Source organism: Terrapene carolina, unplaced genomic scaffold (assembly GCF_002925995.2).
Source record: "Terrapene carolina triunguis isolate 2854851 unplaced genomic scaffold, T_m_triunguis-2.0 Scaffold310, whole genome shotgun sequence".
Taxonomy (NCBI): Eukaryota; Metazoa; Chordata; order Testudines; family Emydidae; genus Terrapene; species Terrapene triunguis.
Window position 1 is genome coordinate 3,000,054 of NW_020664661.1, and position 23,120 is coordinate 3,023,173.

Genomic DNA, 23,120 nt, shown 5'->3' on the forward strand with positions numbered 1-23,120 from the left:
CGGAATAGCTTGCTTTTGGGCCCTTAATAGTGTCCCTTTGAAAAACTACCAACTCTCCTCAGTTGTTTTTCCCCTCAGTCTTGCTCTACCCTCTGTTAGGATTCCTTCTGGCATTGAGCTGAGCCCTTACAGTAGACATTTCCTCTTAAAGGAGAGGATTCCAACACTCAACCTTGGTGAAACAATCAACTTGTCTGGATCAAAATTTAACTTTTGCAAGATGTTTAAATGACCTGGTGCCTAATCAGTTAATGAGCCTGTCCGTGCAGTACCCTATACAACCAGCTCCCTGCACTCTGCAGTTTCAACTTTAAAAAAGGTGCAGTCTCAGGTGAAGGAAGAGGAAAGACAGGGATAAACAATGTCATAGAAAGTACCTTGGTCTTTTATACATCTGCTGGGCTGCACAGAAAAAGGGTTAAAAAAAGAACTAGGTAAGTTCATGGAGGATAGGTCCATTAATAGCTATTAGCCAGGATGCACAGCGATGGTCCCTAGCCTCTGTTTGCCAGAAGCTGGGAATGGGCGACAGGGGATGGATCACTTGATGATTACCTGTTCTGTTCATTCCCTCTGGGGCACCTGGCATTGGACACTGTCGGAAGACAGGATACTGGGATAGATGGACCTTTGGTCTGACTCAGTATGGCCGTTCTTATGATGGCTCAGCTCTTAGAATCAGGGACGAGGGGAGGGAAGAGAGTTAGACAGGGAAAATAAAACAGTTGCCATTCAAAAGCACCTACAATTAAACTGCCATTAGGCAGTGGCACACAAGAAGAATGTGGTTTCCTAACCACAGGTCACAAGACGAACATACAGTATTCTGGGGGGAAAGACAAGCTATCATCGTTCATGCTGATGTGAATCCTGATACCAAATCGCCTCATTCTGCTCTTGTCTATTTTTAAATGATGACTATTAATGACAAGACCCAGATCTACTCAACATTTTTAAAAAATAGATGTGTGGGGGCAGTTCCTCAACTGCTACAATCCCAACCCCCCAAGCAGGCGGCACATTGGGGAATACCCTGATTTGTAGAGGAGGTTCTGGCTACCACAGAACCATCACGGCCTAACGTAGCCAGCAGGAGCTGCCATAGAGAATAGCATAATACAGTAGAACCTCAGAGTTACGAACACCAGCATTACAAACTGACCATTTAACCACACATCTCATTTGGAACTGGAAGTACACAATCAGGCACCAGCAGAGACAAAATAAAAAATAAATTAATAAAAAGCAAATATAGTACAGTACTGTGTTAAACGTAAACTACTAAAAAAATAAAGGGAAAGCAGCATTTTTCTTCTGCAAAGTAAAGTTTCAAAGCTGTATTAAGTCAATGTTCAGTTGTAAACTTTTGAACCATAACGCTTTGTTCAGAGTTACGAACAACCTCCATTCCCAAGGTGTTCGTAACTCTGAGGTTCTACTGTACTGCTTTGCTGGTTTCTCAGAGCCCCTCCTACTTTGCTAATAAATGCCTTTTACTGGGATAGATGGGAGCATACAGCACTGCCTGCTTTTCCTTGCAAACTGGGATAAGTTTCATAAGAATCAATGAGTGCATTAATGTGGTGTGCAAAACACCACCTACAAGCAGACGTACAAAAAAGTGTGGGTCTGGGCCTGTCACTATGCATGAATGTGTCTCGGGGAAAGTGTCTCATATGCAGTTACAAGAGTACAGACAGAACCTGAAATGGCTGGCTGTAACTCCAAGCTCCCAAGCCCTGGCTAACAAACACAATTAGGGACATGCCAACACTTACAACCATCTTATTAACATTAAAAACCACAGGGTTAGTTCCTTCCACCACCACTTTGTGATCACATCGATTCTGCCAGTGGTCACATTCCACCCATCCCACCCCTCCCAGCTGCAGACCCCCCAGGCTGGTGGAACGCTTGGTGGGGGACAACAAGGCCAAGCATTTTCTAGAAGTTCAATCCTCAAAGCAACAATCATCATGAGGAAAAAAGAGCGTGCTATTGCCATGGAAACAGCACAAAAATACTGTTAACAGATCAAGCAGCCCTGGGAGTGGAGACACTGATCACATTGCAGAGCAGTTATTGGAATTTAGTTTCACAAACAAGAGGGGTTAGGATACTCAGAAGGCCCACAAGGAACATTGTCAGCCCAGATGTCTCCACCCCTTCCCAGATTTTACTGGGCCCAGGCCAGCTTTTCAACACTGACTCCCTCCCTGTGCAATGTGCACTTGGTGAGAGTGGTGTCTTGTTAAGGAAACCAATTCCTCTTCAACATCTGAGCTGGGGAAGAAGGATAAATTGCACAATTTGGCTAAAATTACTCCTAAATTTGTTCTTTATATAAAATCCTTGTGGACATGTTGCTTTACAGACAAATAAAGCACCAAGGCTCTGCTACCCCAAGAGCTTACGAAGGGTATGTCTACACTACGAAATTAGATCGAATTAATAGAAGCCGGTTTTATAGAAATCGGTTGTATACAGCCGATTGTGTGTGTCCCCACATAAAATGCTCTAAGTGCTCTAGTCGGCAGACCGCGTCCACAGTACCGAGGCTAGTGTCGACTTCCGGAGCATTGCACTATGGGTAGCTATCCCACAGTTCCCGCAGTCTCCGCCGCCCATTGGAATTCTGGGTTGAGATCCCAATGCCCGAATGATGCAAAACAGTGTCGCGGGGGGTTCTGGGTACATGTCGTCAGGCCCCTCCCCCTCCGTCAGAGCAACGGCAGACAATAGATTCGCGCCTTTTTACCTGGGTTACCTGTGCAGACAACATACCACGGCAAGCATGGAGCCCGCTCAGCTCAGCGTCACCATATGTCATCTGGGTGCCGGCAGACGTGGTACTGCATTGCTACACAGCAGCAGCAGCTAACTGCCTTTTGGCGGTAGACGGTGCAGCATGACTGGTAGCCTTCATTGGCGATCTGGGTGCCGGCAGCCGTGGGGCTGCATTGCACCAGCCCCTTGCCTTTTGCCTTTTGGCAGTAGATGGTTTATTACGACTGATAACCGTCCTCGTCGTACAGCAGTGGCTGTCGATCATGGGCACCTGGGCAGACATGCTCAGTCCTATGGAACTGTCTTGATGATGATGGCTATCAGTCGTAGTATGCCATTTTCTGCCACGCGCCCTGTTGGCTCATCGCACGTTAGCAGAGTCTTCCCTGAGCAGCAGATCGTGCAATAGGCCTGAAGGCTAACTGCCAAGCGCCCAGTATTTGCTGCCAAGCACCCAGAAAATGCCGAGGGCTATCAGTCATGCTGCACCGTCGTCTTAAGATGTAAAAAATAGATTTGTTCTGTATTCATTACCTTCCCCCCTCCCTCCGTCAAATCAACGGCCTGCTAAACCCAGGCTTTTGAGTTAAATCTCTGGGGGGGGGGGGGCATTCTGTGTGACAGTTGTTTGTGTTTCTCCCTGATGCAAAGCCACCTTTCTTGATTTTAATTCCCTGTACCTGTACGCCATGTCGTCACTCGCCCCTCCCTCCCTCCCTCCCTCCTTCCTTCCCCTGGTCCGTCAGATACTAGTTTCGTGCCTTTTTTCAGACCAGACGCCATAGCTAGCACTGGGATCATGGCGCCCGCTCAGATCACCGTGGCAATTATGAGCACTACGAACACCATGCGCATTGTCCTGGAGTATATGCAGAGCCAGGACATGCCAAAGCAAAACCAGGACCAGGCGAGGAGGAGGCGATTGCAGCGCGGCAACGAGAGTGATGAGGAAATGGACATGGACCTAGACCTCTCACAAGGCACAGGCCCCAGCAATGTGGAAATCATGGTGTTACTGGGGCAGGTTGATTCCGTGGAACGCCGATTCTGGGCCCGGGAAACAAGCACAGACTGGTGGGACCGCATCGTGCTGCAGGTGTGGGACGATTCCCAGTGGCTGCGAAACTTTCGCATGCGTAAGGGCACTTTCATGGAACTTTGTGACTTGCTTTCCCCTGCCCTGAAGAGCCAGAATACCAGGATGAGAGCAGCCCTCACAGTTGAGAAGCGAGTGGCGATAGCCCTGTGGAAGCTTGCAACGCCAGACAGCTACTGGTCAGTCGGGAATCAATTTGGAGTGGGCAAATCGACTGTGGGGGCTGCTGTGATCCAAGTTGCCAGGGCAATGAGAGACCTGGTGATATCAAGGGTAGTGACTCTGGGAAACATGCAGGCCATAGTGGATGGCTTTGCTGCAATGGGATTCCCAAACTGTGGTGGGGCGATAGACGGAACCCATATCCCTATCTTGGCACCGGAGCACCAAGCCACCGAGTACATAAACCGCAAGGGGTACTTTTCAATGGTGCTGCAAGCCCTGGTGGATCACAAGGGACGTTTCACCAACATCAACGTGGGCTGGCCGGGAAGGGTACATGATGCTCGCGTCTTCAGGCACTCTGTTCTGTTTCGAAAGCTGGAGGAAGGGACTTTCTTCCCGGACCAGAAAATAACCGTTGTGGATGTTGAAATGCCTATCGTGATCCTTGGGGACCCAGCCTACCCCTTAATGCCATGGAGCAGTACACAGGCAGCCTGGACAGGAGTCAGGACCTGTTCAACTACAGGCTGAGCAAGTGCCGAATGGTGGTAGAATGTGCATTTGGACGTTTAAAAGCGCGCTGGCGCAGCTTACTGACTCGCTCAGACCTTAGCGAAAAGAATATCCCCATTGTTATTGCTGCTTGCTGTGCGCTCCACAATATCTGTGAGAGTAAGGGGGAGACATTTATGGCAGGGTGGGAGGTTGAGGCAAATCGCCTGGCCGCTGATTACGTGCAGCCAGACACCAGGGCGGTTAGAGGAGCACAGCATGGCGCGGTGCGCATCAGAGAAGCTTTGAAAACGAGTTTTGTGACTGGCCAGGCTACGGTGTGAAACTTCTGTTTGTTTCTCCTTGATGAAATCTCCAACCCCCCACCCACCCGGTTAACTCTACCTCCCTGTAAACCAACCACCCCACCCTCCCCCCTTCAAGCACCACTTGCAGAGGCAATAAAGTCATTGTTACTTCACATTCATGCATTCTTTATTAATTCATCACACAACTAGGGGGATAATTGCAAAGGTAGCCCGGGATGGGTGGGGGAGGAGGGAAGGAAAAGGACACACTGCAGTTTAAAACTTTAAAACTTTAACACTTATTGCTCGGGAAATCATCTGGGGTGGAGTGACTGGGTGGCCGGAGGCCCCCCCACCGTGTTCTTGGGCGTCTGGGTAAGGAGGCAATGGGACTTGGGGAGGAGGGCTGTTGGTTACACAGGGGCTGTAGCGGCGGTCTGTGCTCCTGCTGCCTTTCCTGCAGCTCAACCATATGCTGGAGCATATCAGTTTGATGCTCCAGCAGCCGGAGCATCGACTCTTGCCTTCTGTGTGCAAGCTGACGCCACCTCTCATCTTCAGCCCGCGATTCAGCACGCCACCTCTCCTCTAGTTCATATTGGGCTTTTCTATAATCAGTCATTGACTGCCTCCACGCATTCTGCTGTGCTCTGTCAGCGTGGGAGGCAGTCTGTAGTTCTGTAAACATTTCATCACGCGTCCTTCGCTTTCGCTTTCGAATCTTCACTAGCCTCTGTGAAGGAGAAACATTTGCAGCTGGTGGAGGAGAAGGGAGAGGTGGTTAAAAAAGACACATTTTAGAGAACAATGGGTACACTCTTTCACGTTAAATGTTGCTGTTCACATTACACAGCACACGTGCTTTCGTTACAAGGTCGCATTTTTCCTCTTATATTGAGGGCCTGATGGTTTGGTGTGAGAGATCACTCACGCAGTGCCAGGCCACAGATTTCAGCTTGCAGGCAGCCATGGTAAGACACAGTCTTTTGGCTTTTTTAACCTTCTTAACATGTGGGGATGGTTTCAAACAGTACTGCTCTCATTAACCATACCAAGCACCCATTGGGTTGGCCATTTAAAATGGGTTTGCAATGTAAAAGGAGGGGCTGTGGTTTCAGGGTTAACATGCAGCACAAACCCAACTAATTACCCTCCCCCACACACCCAATTCTCTGGGATGATCACTTCACCCCTCCCCCCCACCGCGTGGCTAACAGCGGGGAATATTTCTGTTCAGCAGAGCAGGAAGGGGCACCTCTGAATGTCCCCTTAATAAAATTGCCCCATTTCAACCAGGTGACCGTGAATGATATCACTCTCCTGAGGATAACAAAGAGCGATAAGGAATGGATGTTGTCTGCATGCCAGCAAACACCGGGACCATACGCTGCCATGCTTTGTTATGCAATGATTCCAGACTACGTGCTACTGGCCTGGAGTGGTAAAGTGTCCTACCATGGCGGACGGGATAAGGCAGCCCTCCCCAGAAACCTTTTGCAAAGGCTTTGGGAGTACATGAAGGAGAGCTTTCTGGAGATGTCCCTGGAGGATTTCCGCTCCATCCCCATACACGTTAACAGACTTTTCCAGTAGCTGTACTGGCCGCGATTGCCAGGGCAAATTAATCATTAATCATTAAATACGCTTGCTTTTAAACCATGTGTAATATTTACAAAGGTACACTCACCAGAGGTCCCCTGTGTGCCCCCAGGGTCTTGGGTGAGTTCGGGGGTTACTGGTTCCAGGTTCAGGGTGATAAACATATCCTGGCTGTTGGGGAAACCGGTTTCTCCGCTTCCTTGCTGCTGTGAGCTATTTACATTATCTTCATCCTCATCTTCCTCGTACCCCGAACCCGCTTCCCTGTGTGTTTCTCCAGTGAGGGACTCATAGCACACGGTTGGGGTAGTGGTGGCTGCACCCCCTAGAATGGCATGCAGCTCCGCGTAGAAGCGGCATGTTTGCGGCTCAGCACCGGACCTTCCGTTTGCTTCTCTGGCTTTGTGGTAGGCTTGCCTTAGCTCCTTAATTTTCATGCAGCACTGCTGTGCGTCCCTGTTATGGCCTCTGTCCTTCATGGCCTTGGAGACCTTTTCTAATATTTTGCCATTTCGTTTACTGCTTCGGAGTTCAGCCAGCACTGATTCATCTCCCCATATGGCGAGCAGATCCCGTACCTCCCGTTCTGTCCATGCTGGAGCTCTTTTGCGATCCTGGGACTCCATCACGGTTACCTGTGCTGATGAGCTCTGCGTGGTCACCTGTGCTCTCCACGCTCAGCAAACAGGAAATGAAATTCAAACGTTCGCGGGGCTTTTCCTGTCTACCTGGCCAGTGCATCTGAGCTGAGAGTGCTGTCCAGAGCGGTCACAATGAAGCACTGTGGGATAGCTCCCGGAGGCCAATAACGTCGAATTCCGTCCACACTAAGCCAATTCCGACCCACTAAGGCCGATTTTACCGCTAATCCCCTCGTCGGAGGTGGAGTAAAGAAACCGGTTTAAAGTGCCCTTTAAGTCGAAAGAAAGGGCTTCGTCGTGTGAACGTGTCCAGGCTTAATTCGATTTAACGCGGCTAAAGTCGACCTAAACTCGTAGTGTAGACCAGGCCTAAGAGTCAAAAACTGATGTTTGTTGCCACTACAGGAAAAAAAAAAAAAAAAAACACCCATGTCCTGGTGAAGTGCAGAACCTCAGACTCCTTAGTCCATGAGGGACGGAGTGGAAAAAATGGAATGTGATCATGTAATTCAAAATGGTATTATAATGGATATTCACAAGGAGGGCCAAATTAAGGTAGCAAGGGAAACCTTAATTCTGACATTTCCCAACTTCTGAGTGCTTGACTCTGAAACCTCAATAATGTTCTTTTAACATAGTTGGTTTTTTGTGTGTGTATGTAATAACAGCTAAAGATTTGCTTTTTTGCTTCTCTTTCCCATTCCCTGTAAGAGCCCTTAACTGAATATAAGCAGCACGGCCTGTTGGAGCTCTAAGGAGAATACGATGGAATGTTGTAGTTGAATAACATCAGTCAATGAGAATGCCACACATCCAAAAGACGGCTTCAGATTCTGTCAAATTTGTCAGAGAGAAAGAAATTGCCAAGTGCAAGCAGTACATAGTACAGACCCCTCGTGCTTATTAAGGTTAGATGATATCAGCAACTAATAAGCATCCGATGCTCTGAAGCACTGATTTTGACAAGTCATCTCAAACATCTTGCATGACAGCAGGGAATTCCAATAGACTAGCAAAGTCTTACCAATGCAACTGTTACATCAGGATGTTTGCTCCTCCCTAAAGCCTAATTCTCCCATTCCCACAAAAAAATCTCATATTAAAAAAGAGATACTGGACACTGGTAAGCCAGAAGCATGACTTATTTCACAGGTGTGTTGTGAGGCTTAATTTATGTCTGTAAACCCTTTGTGTTGTGCCTCTCCTCTATTGTAAGAGGCTCTCAGTATTATCAATAAGGTCCTCTCTACACTAGCAAGACTTAGCCAGTATAGCTATATCAGTAAACCCCCGTATTGGAAAGACAGTCAGCATAACTATGTTTACACTAGGGTTTTTGCTGGCATAGCTGTGTTGGTTAGGGTTTGATTTTTTCACACTCCTAACTGACATAGCTATGCTGGCAAAACTTTTAGATGTAGATCAAAGCTAAGTGCTGTGTTGCTTGCAAACACCCGATTAGGTTTGGAAGGATTCAGTTTGTATCAGTAAATGTAGATAAAACATTGATTTCACTGTACATACACATACAAACTGACAAAAAATATTTCCACTGATAATCATCAAAATGTACAGATAGACAACGTAACAAAAATTATTCTTGAGAATTTATTAGTTTGATTTCAGGCTATTTACTTTATACACTTTGACATATGATGTCAACAAATTGCATTTTAATGGTTATGAACCCTTTAACTTTTTGACTCTCAACATCGACTGTCATTCAATAATTATTGTCTGACCCCTCCTAATTTCCTACAGCTGTGAAAATTTAAAATTGATAAAAATCTAAAAATGCTTAAAAGTAAACACTAACATTATCAGTCAAAATTATAAAACAAATCCAAATTGAATTCTGCCAAGCCTACGTATGATGAACATGTAGTGCTTCCACACGCCCAACTCTCTGCATGTTTGTTCAATTTATGCGAACCAAACAAGAACCTTGTCAGAGGTAGCCCGAGCTCTGGAGTGGTTTAAGTAGGATCTTCCCAGCACTACAGACAGTTCTATTTGGTTTTGGCAGTGAAATCAGAAGGATCATAAGAATGAAGATAATGCATTTGTCAAGTAAGTGCTGCCAACTGTAATTGCGCATGTCTCCTTTAACAAAGAATACAGAATACTGACAGTAGTAAATGATTGATTATATATGATTTATACAGCTGGCAGGGACATTCATTCTTGTACAAGGATCTAGTTCATTCATGGTATAGTGCAAGAATCATATTCAGCTTTGCATTGGTCCCAACTATGCCCTCCAAAGCCGCTAAGTATTTTTTTCTATCCCAGCTTACCCTCCACACTCCCCCCAAGAAATTTAAAACACTAGACAACATCCAATTGTATTTGCTTCCCGTAGAAAGGCAGAGCAAGGTGCCTCCCACACCAGGCTTCCCAGTGTCTTGGGTTGCCATCTCTCCCCTTCTCCTAGTCATTTCTAGCATCATTCTGTGCTGGTTTGGCAGGCCTACAGCCATCAGCAGTAAAGCATTTACATTCTGCTTTTCCCCATGATCGTCTTGCTAGAAGCATAAACCAAATCATATCACCTGAGGGCTTGTTAATGGAAGGGAAGGAAGCAAGAACATCTCACAGCATTTCTAATCTTCCCAGAGAAAAAGGAGAAAGAGAGACACAAAGATGAAACCAACATATTAAACCTTCCAGCTCATGCCTGCAATCAAAGGACCACTTCTGCACATGGAAAGCAGTCAGTCAAAGCCCTTCCCATGGCAACAAGGTAACACACAAATTCTTGAGAACTTAGCCAGCTTTAACCTCTAACCATTGTCCCACATCTGCACTGAGATTCCACCAGACTTCACTGCAGCTGCAACCTGACAGAAATAAGTCCCAATGCTCCAGTTCCAAATAGCCACTTTTTTTCCCAAATTTAAACACTCCTGGTCTCCCACATCCCAGGGAGTCTTTTCTCCAACAGAGATTTCCGTATTCCTTCTGGAAAGGACCCTCACCACATCTGTCAGCAGAAGCATAGGGTATTCTAGTACCCACAGCACCAAAGTTATGCACCACAATTTAGCACTAGGGCAGAGATGTATTTCACATCTGTGACAGATTACAAATTAGCTAAGTATTTCCCCATGCACCCAGTCAGCTCAGGCCCCCGCATGAGACAGTTTGAATCTAGAATCTCAGAGCTCTGATTTCAAAGACTGATGCTACTACAGTTCAGGTAAGTAAATGATCTTACAATAAAGGAAAGTTGTTTTCCACATGAAGAAAGGTTTCATCCATTATCGCAGCTTAGACAGGTGTATCCTGTTGCCTTCACTGGAAAAATCAAGCTAAACCGTCACTAAAACAAAACTAAAAATTAATCCCTCATCTACTCTATTATCTGAGCAAATATAAAGTTATTAATAGCAAGTAATTCAATACTGGTGATGCCGTTTTTACCATAAGAATTCTGTATAATCCACAACACAAATACCAGACCTACTCAATATAATACTGTATCACACCTGAAATATTCACTAGGTGTGTATGACAGTGCAGATTAATTTACAGCTGCTACTCCTACCCTAACCTCATCTCAGAAATTAGTCTCTAAAACATACTTGACTGTACAGTAGGGATTGAGGAGGACACTGGCCCAAGGTTTGGGACCTGCTAGAGTCACTCCTGGACTAGTGTAAAAATAAATAAATAAATAAATATAACAGAGTTCAAACCAATGTAAGTCTGGCATAGTTAAGTATGATAACTAGTGAACTAGCAGGGGTAGAGATAAATGCTTTATCCCACTGGAAAGATGAGCATTCCCACTTTCACTCAGAAAGTATTTCCTTGCCTTGGTAGGATGCAAGATACTGGACCTTTAAAAAAAAAAAAAAAAAAAAAAAGCCACCTGATTCTAATTTCTATCTTGTTTTCCCTCCCCTCCCAACCTACCTGAATTCTGAATGTTAGTGGGTATCCTTAAGCTTCTAGAGCTGGAGATTACCACTTTCTACCATGTGAAAGTTTGGAATCTTAGCTCTCTTTCAAATGGCACACAGCTGGCATATCATCCTCAGTCTGTGGAATAGGCTGAATTACACTTTTAATTTGGAGCTGGGAGCTTTGTCTCCGAAGCGAGAGCCATGTACTACCCTCAATCCCCAGACGCACTCCTACTGATATCAAAGAAGGTTTGCGCAAAGATCAAGGATAGCATATGGACATTTGGTAGAAACTGTATTTTAACTAGTGAAGTTAATGATTGCCTGCAGCTCATTCAGTGGGAAAACATGATGCTGTACACTTTCAGAACCACAGCTGTCCTTGCCCTGTGTTTCTGTGTGTGTCTCTTCCTTTCTTCTCCCTGCACATATCCCCGTTTTGGCCTCTCTTCAGTCTGACTGTTTGCTCTGTTTCTTTCCCGGGATGGAGATGACCTGAAATGTTATGGAGTCCAACTCCTAGTCGTCCCTGCAGCCACTTGTCATTGCCTCCCTCTGAGCTTCACTTTAGGCCTCTCTCCATTTGTCAGACACCAAACAGCGAGTGCATCTTCTTCTCTCCCCTTCCCAATTCTGAGTTGGAGCAGCAACATTTTTCTTTTGTTCCCTTTCTAGGCCTTTATCAGACCAGCTATCCACTTCTTCTACAGCTATTCTGTGTCTCTCACCCACCTTCTAGCTCTTTTGCACTAAATAAGAAAGCAGCTGGCTGGGGGTGCAGAGGAGAGGCAGTTATATGCTGATGCTCAGTGGAGCCATTTGTCTGGTTAATTCCGATAACAAACAAGACGCTGGCATGCTAACTAGTCATGCGACTCCCAAGCGATTGGCGTCCAACTTCTTAGAGGAACAAGTGGCGTTCAGCCACCAGAGATTGAGCAACAGGTCTGTGATGCCCTTAGATGTCTAGGGCTGCACATGTCGACAGGCACAAGTAACATGTTGAATACCATTCGTGATGGGGATCGGAGATTGCAACTATTCACCATGAACAAGGAATGCCCAGTAAGTGTGGGTCATATGCTCACGTTGATTAAGTCCCTTAAAAAAATAAAAAAAGCCTTGACTGGCCAGAGGAGAAACCTGAAAGACTGTTTTTTGCCCTCCCTGTACCTCTGGAGCAAGAGGTAAAAAGTAAAGAAATTCAAAGATATGACTGCCACAGCCACCAGAACTCAAGTGCCCAACGTATAACCCTGAAGTGAGGCGAGGGAAGGATCCTGACAGCATGCTGAGAGTGACTAATGCCCCTATTACTGAGAATGCATTTTACATGAAAGCATGCTCGCACATGACAGGCAGCCTGCCGAAGTGGTGCCAGGTTCACCTCTACTTGTTGTTTCACTGGTCACAGCCTTGATAGTGGGATGGGTCAAGGCTGCAAGACTCCAGCAGGAAAGATGTTCAAAGTGCTGGTTTTGATCCACAACGTCTTTATGGTTTGTGTCCTGGCTAACTTTGAGACTATATTTCCCTTCAAACTCTTACTGAACAGTTATGATCAGTGAGGTCTCTGGAGTGGGTAGTGCCCAGATTTAGCCATCTGGGAGCAAATATTTCTCAATGAGTGGTGCCTGACTCCAGAACTCACTCTTCCCCACCCCACACTTTGTCCAATAGAGGTCAGGTTCGCTGACCTTCAGAGCACATTACAGTGTGTCTATTTATTCAAGCTATATGTGGCAGGGCAGGGAGAAGGGTGAAATAAATAATTAAATTGGAAGACGTATTTTTTGGGGGTGGGAGGAGGCGAAGGAAAGGAGTTCTTTCAGCAGCCCCAACATTTTGTAAGTATAGATAATTTCAGGAATAGATTTTATGCTTTTGTTTTATATGCACTTAGATATATTTATGGTAAGGAAATGATATAATCTGGAAAAAAAATACAGTAATAAAGACAAACTAAACGTGCACAAGGGGGCAGTTACATAACCATAACTCAGAATTTCCTGAATTTTAAATAATGTTTGAAAGCTCAACCATAACGCATTAACAAATATTTATATTAAAAAAAACCCCAAAACATAAGGAACAAAACTCTATGAACAGGTGATCAGTCAGTTTGTCTGGGAACGTGTTTCTGCAATCAAAGTCATTTGTCTGAATGTGCAATGAAGGATTCAAATGAAGCTGTATGTATTTTAACATGCAGATCACCAGATACACACAAAGACTGCATGCAGGTCTTTACTGCTATCTATGGCCTTTACAACAAAACAGTCTTCACTGAAGACAAAATGCACTGCCAATCTGAAAATAAGCCTCTTTTGGTTACCAAAAAGTAACATGTTTAAAAAAAAAAAAAAAATCTCCTCACCACTGAAATTCCAGTTTTTCCTACTGTGATGAAACCACAATACTCAGAAGCAATGTTGCCATTTTTTTCACACATGGGGGGGGGGAGGGAGGAAGGGGGGGAGAGAGAATCACCTTTGGGATAGAAACGAGCCTGAAAAACATCACCTGAAAACTAAATTTGTGATGTGTGTCTGTTTTTATGTGCTTTACATGAAAATGCCTCCTCAATCAGAACTTTAACATCCCTAGTGCAACATTGTAATAAAAGAAGAATTGTTTCTAAATAAAATATTTTCAAAAGCTTTTCCTGAAGCATCCACAGGTCTTTAAAAACAGCCCGCTGAGGATCACAACGGTGTGATGGGAGGTACAATATTCCCCTTCTCTAGCAGCATTTGCCAGAGACTGGGTCTCTCACATGGAAGTACAGAAAGAATATTACTAAGTAACCAGGCAAGCCCACTGTATGACAATCTATAACATGTACTTGCAATATCTGACACAGTACTAAATTCCATAGCTCTGAGATTTGCAATGTGAAGAAAGAATTAGTGCCTGGTGAATTTCATCTCATTCAAGTGGATGCCTTTATTTTTTTTGGTGATGATGAACTTAAAGTTTGTATTGTTGTTTTCATTACCCCTTTTAAAATAATCTCCTGCAGAAAGATCTTCCAGGAGATTCTAAGCGACAGCTGCAGCATCTCAGCCATCTGTTTCATTTATATTTGCTAATGCAGCTCCTGCTGTTTTCAACTGACAATTTTCTCTCTCTTACTCCCCGCACACGGGAAGTCGCCGTACTCACCAAAGTTCCTCTTTAGTCTTAGCCGTCAAATCACATCTGGTAACAAAAACGCACGAACAAGGCTCCTTCCCATCCCACTTTTGCTCTATTAAAGTTATTGAGATTTGGATGGGTTTTTATGCTGTTACTTTACAGTTTCAGATACAATCATGAGGGCAGAGTATGGAAAGGGTGGGAAGGGGAAAGAGCAACACAGCAAAGAGGGAGAAGGAAGAAGGGAATTATACTCCCTCCTACTACAGCACTGCTGCGGGGAGGATGGGGCTGGAAGCCCTCCAAGCTACCCTCACAACCAGTACACCTTCCATACACCATTACCTAATGCTAGTATTCAACCTTTTCAGGCCACTATACCCATTACCCAACTACAGAATTGGCTGTACCATCTGACCATGGCCTTGCTCTCCCTTCTCCTGTACGCAGTGATGACCTCCCTCCTCTTCTGCACAACACTGAGATCAGGATCAGCCCAAGAGCCAGTGTACTTTACAGAAGGCATAAGTGAGTGAGAAGTTTGTTGAGGCAGAACACCAGGGCTCAGAATTTTAAGTACCAGTGATTAGGAACCACCATCCTGCTGGGAGATGCTGAGATTATAGCTCTCCCATACTGTTACCTGTGATGCTAAGAAGACACTTTGGGTAAAGACACAAACTGACCAGCTCCTGGAATAGTGGTTAGCCAGCATGAAATGCAATAAAATGGTAGCACAGGGAGATTTGGCTAGCAGCCACCACCAAGGCCAGTTAATGTCACTACTGCATGCCAGGGAGCTCATTAAGCAAGTCTCCAAGACAGCAGGGAGATCTAAGGGCTTACCACTCTGGGAAATGACATTGGGTTGTAATGCACAACTTAGCACTTAGTGTACACAAGGACTGTCATCTTTTAAAATCATGTGAGCTGGTCATGGCTAACCTCTCCACAGAGTGTTTAATGTGGGGTGTACTAGCACATGTTATAACATGGCTTTATTTCCCAGCATTGACTAGCCCAACTTGGAAACAGGTATGGACATTAAATACGAAAAGGGCTGCACACAAACCAAACCAAGATGTGTGACCCTGCATCTCTCCTTCTAATACACCCCCTTCTCAGTGATTGTATTAATTACTGCAGTACAAGGCGACATGAGAGGAGCAGGCCCACAGGGCTGGAAACCTTGTGCTGGAACATCCTTTTTAGGTCACAAACACACAGCCCTGAATATCATGCTGATAAGCAGCTGAGGGAGTGCTGGGGAGATATCAGTCATAATCTCTTATCTCTACTGTTCCCCGAAGACAACCTGAAATTACCCCTCAATCTGCTGTTCCAACACCACTGGCTGGAGCTGGCTCCAGCAGCCACTGGGACCCATTAACTCTTTCATAGTCGTCAGCCCGCCTCTTCTACTACAATATATTCCTATCAGCCACTGTGTGCTACCTTCTGAATAATGGGTAGACAACGGAGGAGGGAGGAGGAGAGCAGAAGGGAAGGAGAAAGAAAGGTAATTGAGGAGATTTGGAGGGTGAGTGAGAAAAAAACATGAGAAGAGGCTCCAACAGTCTGGCAGTGAGACATTACCCTCTCCTACCAAAAACCTCTCCTGGGTGCTTGGTGCTGTGTCTGGATTAGTCTGTGCCTTTACACCAGCCAGCCAGTCATTCCCTCTGTATCCAGAGCACAGCTGGCTTCACTTCCTCCCCAGCTTCTGTTCAACATTATACATTTGTGTATGTACTGTACTCTGCCTTCAGAGAATGGGAGTCACCTACACCTGGGAAGAGCTGGAACACAGATGCAGTTCATACAATGGAGCATGTGTTAGCTCATTTAATATGTGGGCAATTGTTCCCATCAAACTGTGGATGGATGCGAATCATTACACACAAAGACCAGATTTGCTTTTGAATTTACAGCTAACTGGCACTAAAAACACAGTTATGGGTGCACTCTGGAGAGGCCAACTGCAGCCTTTCAATGTCGCCTTGAACAGCCCTGGCACAAAGCGTTCCAACTTTCAAGTGCATATTGGACAGGACAGCAAAGATTACTTATTGACACCTGCATCACACTCCAGGATGTTATAGTTTCTTTATGTTTTGCAAGAAGGATGCATTATCCAGTGACGCTTGGTTCCAGTCTAAAACGCTATCACTGACTTGCTTGCCGTGCCTCAGTTTACCCAGGTGTAAAATGGTGTACACATTTATCTATTTCACAGAGATATTATTATGTGTATTATGGTAGCATCTAGGACCTCAATCTTACACCAGGAATCCACTGTGCTACACACCATACAAACACAGAACAAAAGGACACTCCCTGTCCTAGTGTGCTTTTTAACGTTCGAGAATTTCTAAAGAACTGCAAAGCATTACTTGTACTCTAAGGCACCTCACAAACAGCAACAGACAAGGGAGAGCAGAGTGTACTATGACCTAATGAGGGAAAGGTGAATTCATCACCATTTCCTAGACTGAGAAAATGACCATGTCAGCAACATGCCAAACCAAAAATCCCAGGAAGAGGGCTGCTCTCATCCTGTCCCTTGCCCCACACCCCCAATCCAAAATGATCACAGTTTCATCCATGTTTCTCTTACCTCGCTGAACAGCTGTGTGCAGAGTTGGAGGAAGAGCCAGGCTACACTGCACCAAAAGCAGACTGAGTAAAGGGCACTGTGCACCTGCCGAGAGGAAGAACAGCTTAGTTTAACATACTGATGTCAGGTACAGTGAGGCAGTGATGTTTTCCAGAACAGACATCCTGTGGCATCTGTGTTTACCAATTTGCTATTGTCCAGCCTGACTGCAAGGAATTAAATGAAAATAGGCTGTTACAGGGAAACAAACAGGAATCAAAACAATTACAGCTATGAGGTACCTTAAGGGAACAATGGGAGAGCTACTAATTGGGAATGCTCACCTATCTGGCTCCAGCCAGGCTGGCAAGGTTTATTCTGATCCTAGGCTCTGGCCTGGGAAAAGGGGCACTAAACCAGTAAAGACACCAGACTAGAGAGGAAGGCAGGTGAGTGGGCAGCAGCTGGAAATGAGCCTCTGACAGAAAGAGAGAGAATGCTGCAGGGTCTGTCTCCCCCAGGAGCAGGGCATCTGGAACTCACCCAAAACTGGCAAGGAAAGGATGAAGTTTAGGCCTGACACAGATATACAGGCCTTTTGTTGTTTTATCCCTTTTTTTCTGCTTGCTACATTCACCTTTGGGTAAATAAATACTATTTTGTTTGAAGAAGCTGGTTTTGAGTTACTTCCATCCGCCACTGGGCCCAGAGGAAAAGGGCTAACAAGTGCTAAACACAGGTGGGCGAGTCATGTTACTACATTTGGTAAATGGGGTGTGTGGAGGGGGGCAGCGCAGCCCAGAAATTCAGTCTAAGAATGGCACGGACCACGTGGCATGTGATCCCACCCAGAGAGGGGTGAAGCTGTACTCCAGAAGCTATATTGCAGGGGTCGGCAACCTATGGCACGCGTGCCAAAGACAGCAAGCGAGCCGATTTTTAATGGCACCCTGTAGCCTGCCGGGACTCCAGCGTGCCATTAAAAATCCTGCCCAGCCCGGCCTGCTCTCCTCTGCCCTCCGCTCGGGCAGGGAGCAGAAGCATAGCCGTGCGCATGGGGTGGGCAAATGACCCCACTCTCCCAGCACGGCAAGCCGCGGGGTCCGCACTCCTGGGCTGGAGCGCGGCAAGCTGCCGGCCCCTCCCGCGCCTTCTCCCCTCCCCTGGAGCTCTGCCGCTGCGCGCGCAGCGCTCTGGGGGTTGGGGCTGCGCGCTCCCGCGGGGCAGTGTTTGGCTCCGCGGGGAGGGAAAGACGCTCCCCGCTCATCCGGAGCCCTGCCGCCGCGCGCGCAGAGCTCTGGGGGCCGAGGCTGCACGCTCCCGCGGGGCAGCTTATCAGGCTCTGTGTGGAGCCTCATGGTAAGGGGTCCGGGGGGGTTGGATAAGGGGTGGGCGTGGGGGCAGTCAGGGGACGGGGGGGTTGGATGGGGGGGGTCTCTGGAGGGGGCAGTCAGGGAGCAGGGGGGGTTGGATGGGGCATGGGAGTCCCGGGGTCTGTCAGGGGGCAAGGGGTGGATGGGGTCAGGGCAGTCAGAGGACTGGGAGCAAGGAGGCTCCGGGGGGGGGGCAGTTAGGGTGGGGGGTCTCTGGAGGGGGTGGTCAGGGGACAAGGAGCTGGGGGGTTGGGAGTTCTTTGGGGGGCAGTGACCCAGCCCTCTCCCCTGAGCCCTGACCACACACACACACACACACACACACACACACTCTGCCCTGAGCCCCGCACACACCCCAGACCCCTGCCCTGAGCCCTGTACCTCCCTCATACACACCCAGACCTCTGCTTGACTCCTTCATCCCACCCCCACAACCCTAGCCCTGACTCTGGCACCCCCACACATCCCCAGCCCCCCCTCTGCCCTGACACCTGCACCGCCCCACATCCCCAGCCCCCCCACACCGCATGCACCCGCCACATCCCCACCCCCTCCCGGAGCACCAAACGGGAGCTCCTGCCCCCCCCCCCCCACATTCCCATCTGCACCACTCTCATCAAATGGGAGCTGCCCAGGTAAGTGCCCCACACCCGAACCTCCTGCCCCAACCCTGAGCCCCCTCCCTCATTTTAGCTCCTGGCCCGACCCTTCACCCCCAGCCCTGTGCTCAGTGCACTGCCATCCTCAGCTCAGTGCAGAGAGAAGAGGAGAATGGCCAGAACCAGGGAGAAGGTAGGTACCCACTGTATGTGGGGAGGGCCGGGACCCCAGACTGGCAGCGGGCTGAGTGGATCCGGCAGCCAGGATCCCGGCTGGCAGGAGCCGGCGGATGGAACCCCTGAGCGGCAGTGAGCTGAGCAGCTCAGTCCACTGCCGATCTGGGGTCCTGGCCGCCGGCCCCACACAGCCCGCTGCTGGTCTGGGGTTCTGGCTGCCGGACCCTTGCCAGCCGGGGTCCTGGCGCAGGCCTCGCTCAGCCCGCTGCCGGCCTAGGTGAACAGAACCCCAGACCAGCAGCGGGCTGAGCAGGCCGGTGGCGTAAGATCAACATTTTAATTTCATTTTAAATGAAGCTTCTTAAACATTTTGAAAACCTTGTTTATTTTACAATACAACACTAGTTTAGTTATATATTATATAGACTTATAGAGAGAGACCTTCTAAAAAACATTAAAATGTATTACCTGCACGCGAAACCTTAAATTAGAGTGAATAAATGAAGACCCGGCACACCGCTTCTGAAAGGTTGCCGACCCCTGCTATATTCAAAAGGAGTCTAAAGCACAGCTTGACCTGTCACTGTGACAGTAGTGTTTTATAATGTGGTCACTGCAAACCTGATCATAACGTGGGTATCAGTGACATGGCAAAGCCACACACAGGAAACAAAACCTGCAAGGTAAGAGGAAAACCAACTGTTTACCACTGACAGGCTCATTTTCCTCTCTGTCATCTGCTGAGGAGGCAGGGTCTCAACAACAGTAGGCCTAACCAGTCAGTCCTGCATTGCTCCCTGTCTAGTCTCTCCTTGCTAGAGCACACTGTGATAAGCCCAGCCTTCACGCACACTTCTTCAGGAACAATTTCCTCTTCACTCAACAACAAAAACCTTTCAAAATCACAATTTCAGGCAGTAAAAAAAAATCCTTAAATATTCTGGTGGGGAGAAACCTCAACATAGCTGTCTTTTCCACAAAATATCCCTGGCAACCTACTCTACAGCACATGAAAACTGTAGGCCTGCTGAGCCCAGAAGTGGAAAATAAAGAAGCACTCTATAGTTCATAGTAGAGAGATATGTCTGTATACAAAGAAGAGAGACATCAAACAGAATGAGTCTGTCCCAAGAAGAAAGCTGTTATTCAAGCATAGGTGAAGTCTGCAGCAGAGCCCAGTACAGGATTATTTGCCTTCTCTCAATTTTCTCTAACAAACATTCTGAGCACTGAGCATCCCTGGAGGAAAAGTCTGACCCAAATACTTTATTTTGAGCTTGGCCAGACTGCACATTGTGCAGCCTGCCTATGTGCTAGGTCAGAGGTCCAAAAAGAACAGGATCTTGTTCTCTCCCACATCCTCTTTGCAGCCCTTGAGATCCTCTCTTCTGACACTTGAATCATGTGCAAGGAACCAGGCTCCTGTTCACTGCCCTGCATCCCCAGGCACTCCCTAAAAGACTCCCCAGCAAAAGAGAATTTGAAAATGGTGCTCAGGGATCTATTCTGGAGGATTTTATTAGGATCTGTCTCTCTAGACTCAAAAACAGCCCCCAAAAGTACTATACTTAGTTAAGCATGGCAGTCAATGTATGCACAACACAAAGCACTACAGTACTTAGTACTTACTGGCCTGGATCTTAGCCCTGAGCTCCTTTGAGCTAGTAACCAAGCTTCCCAAAAACATCTACAGTATTTCACTTTGATTATATGAAGCTATATTCTTCAGTTGATTCCAGACACCACTCACATCCATCAGACAGAGAATTCTACTTATTCACTCTACTTGTCACAAGTCAACATTTATTATTAATTTAAACATATTTAAAATGCACCAATTGCGCCAGGTGCATGGATTTTGAATTAAAGGCAGGTGCTGCTGCTTGCAGCTGATAAGACCTACTGTTAATGGTATCCAGTAATGTTTGCATCATGCAACAAATCCATGAGCTTTGAACAACAGACACAATTACTAGATAAAGTGCATATAACTGTGGAGATGGGACAAGAAACCTTGAGCTTTAGCTCCAAAACCACCCCCACTTCCCCTTGAGCTAAGAGAGAACTGGGCCTATACTCTCTTGAGATCAACTGCCAGGAAACAGTGTCATTTGCACAAGCCAGTGCGCTACACTGAGATAATACACTGAGGGAAGCAGTGGGTTCTTGGCAATCTATGCTGCTCGGCCTGGCCTTCTTTTGGAAGATAATACTCTGTGCTTATTCAAGGATCTCAAAGCATTTTACGAAGGTGGGTAAATATCCTCATTCTACAGATGGAGAAACAGAAAATTAAATTACTTGCCCACAGTTGCACAGCAAATCAGCAGCCAACCTGGGATTAGACTTCAGGAGGCTCAGTCCACTAGATCACATTACCCTTACTGTGCTTATAGGGAAGAATTCTGCTCTTAGATCCACATATGCACAACCCTCACTGAAGTCCATGTGAGTTGCACGAATGTATCTGAGAGCCAAATCTGGTCTTAAATCTAAAGTAATACTGTGCTGATGGGCTATTGCCTTTAGACAGGCTTCCTTGTAGGCTTGACTAGACCCCAACATGTCAGCAAGAGATTTTTAGAACAAAATCCCTGAACAACAGTGAAATATGACAGATTTTTCCAGGAGCTCTGTTCTGCACCTTCTTATCCACACTATAATCCCTCTCTGCCATCAAAAAATGGCAGATATTGTTTGGGATGGATGTAAAATTGAGTTAGTTTGAGCATCCCTTCCCAAACAGCCCTTCTCCATTCCTCCAAAAACAGAACAGAAAGCCAATACTACCGCTGAGGGAAAACAGTATACAACCAGCCAGAGATAACCATATTTCTGAAGGAGGGTGTCAAATGCCACTTCTTTGGAATGAGACTAAAGGATAGGATTTCACAGTAACAAAGCTGAAATAGCCAGCAGCTGGCCTTGAGGCGTGTACTCCTCAGCTGCATCCGATTACGATGGGCGTCCCTCATGTTGCACCCAAATCTGATTCCATCCCATCCTAGCCTGCTATTCTCAGTCTTCACGGTAAATAGACATCAAACACTGACTCAGGAAACTGAGGTTAGAGGGAACAGTATTTATGTTAATGGGATTAATCCCACATCTCGTCACGCTTCCTCTGTTATGTTTTGTTTTATAGTGCCTCATTTTGATTTTGTGTTCCAAATCCAGGCTAGGGCAGGCTGAGAGCTACACAGGCAGAAGGCATACAGCTCTGCATAATGTAAAATGAACTACGGGCAAAGAGCCAGAACCCCTAGCTTCCACAGAAATAGAGATATTACACACGCAGACTGAGTGCCCCAGATTTGGGCACAGGGAGTGTGTCCAAGACACTGACCAAGGGGAGTGAAATCATGAAGTGAGCGAGGTGGGGAACCCAGGTGACGGATGCATTAGAATGACTGGAGTGGAGTTGATGGACAAATGCAAATACAAACCTTTAACTGCTGAGCAAATCAGCCTGGCTCACTTGTGCATTTGTCTTTTTGCAGCAAGCACTCACATGGCTTAACCAATTAGTTGAATCTTCCCCATCCTGTGAGAACTGTATCTCAGTAACTCAGTACATTGGAGCTTTGAACTAGAAGCCACTTGGTTTGCAGGGCAGCTGCTCTAGCAGGTGAAGTGAATCGAGCCCCTGCTGTGCTGAGCTAGTGGAGAAACACATCTTGTCTCAGCTGGAAATTGCTCTTATACACAGGACTCTCAACACACTAGAAAAATAACCTAAATCAGCATTTCTCAAATGCGGCCACTGTGGCCGCATGCAGCCACCAGGGGCTTTTCTTGTGGCCACAGCCTCCTGGGTGGTGATGGGGGGCGGCGGCAAAGCAGCCTCTCCTCCCCCAGCAGGGACAGATCCCTGCCCCCTTCTGGAGCCACAAACATTGTAGGAGCAGGCAACTATTGTGAGTTCCCCACTTTCCCAGGGGCGGTGGGGCTAAGGCTTCGGGTTTCAGCCCTGGGGTGGTGGGTGGCAGGCTCTGGCCGTGTGGCAGTGGGTTCCGTCCCCCAGCCGCAGGGCTTCAAGCTCCAGCCCCGGCCTCACCCCCGCATCATCGCTGGCCCTCTCTGCCTCCCTACCCATCTCCCCATCTAGGGCTTAATTTGTCCCCCAGCTTGCCGGGGCTGAATAAGTCTGCTGTGAAAAGTGATATTAACAAATATCACTTTTCACAGTAGCAAATTTACTAGGTAACAAGTCTTTACAAAAAAAAATCAACCAAAAAAAG

General features: G+C 46.9%; 1 protein-coding gene across 3 annotated transcripts in view; it reads right to left on the reverse strand.

Annotated features, from left to right (window-relative positions):
• The window catches only part of NDST2 (N-deacetylase and N-sulfotransferase 2), a 211,973-nt gene that overhangs the window by 144,831 nt on the left and 44,022 nt on the right, over positions 1-23,120 (reverse strand). Inside the window, exon 2 of one of the 3 annotated variants that reach the window (XM_029912872.1) lies at positions 16,752-16,835. The exons of 1 other annotated variant lie outside the window; for it this stretch is intronic. The gene's annotated coding sequence lies outside the window, so the exon portion shown is untranslated. Of the gene's footprint in view, positions 1-11,006; positions 11,237-16,751; positions 16,836-23,120 lie in introns of those variants that run through there. One more of the 3 variants, XM_024218660.3, reaches the window with a different exon arrangement.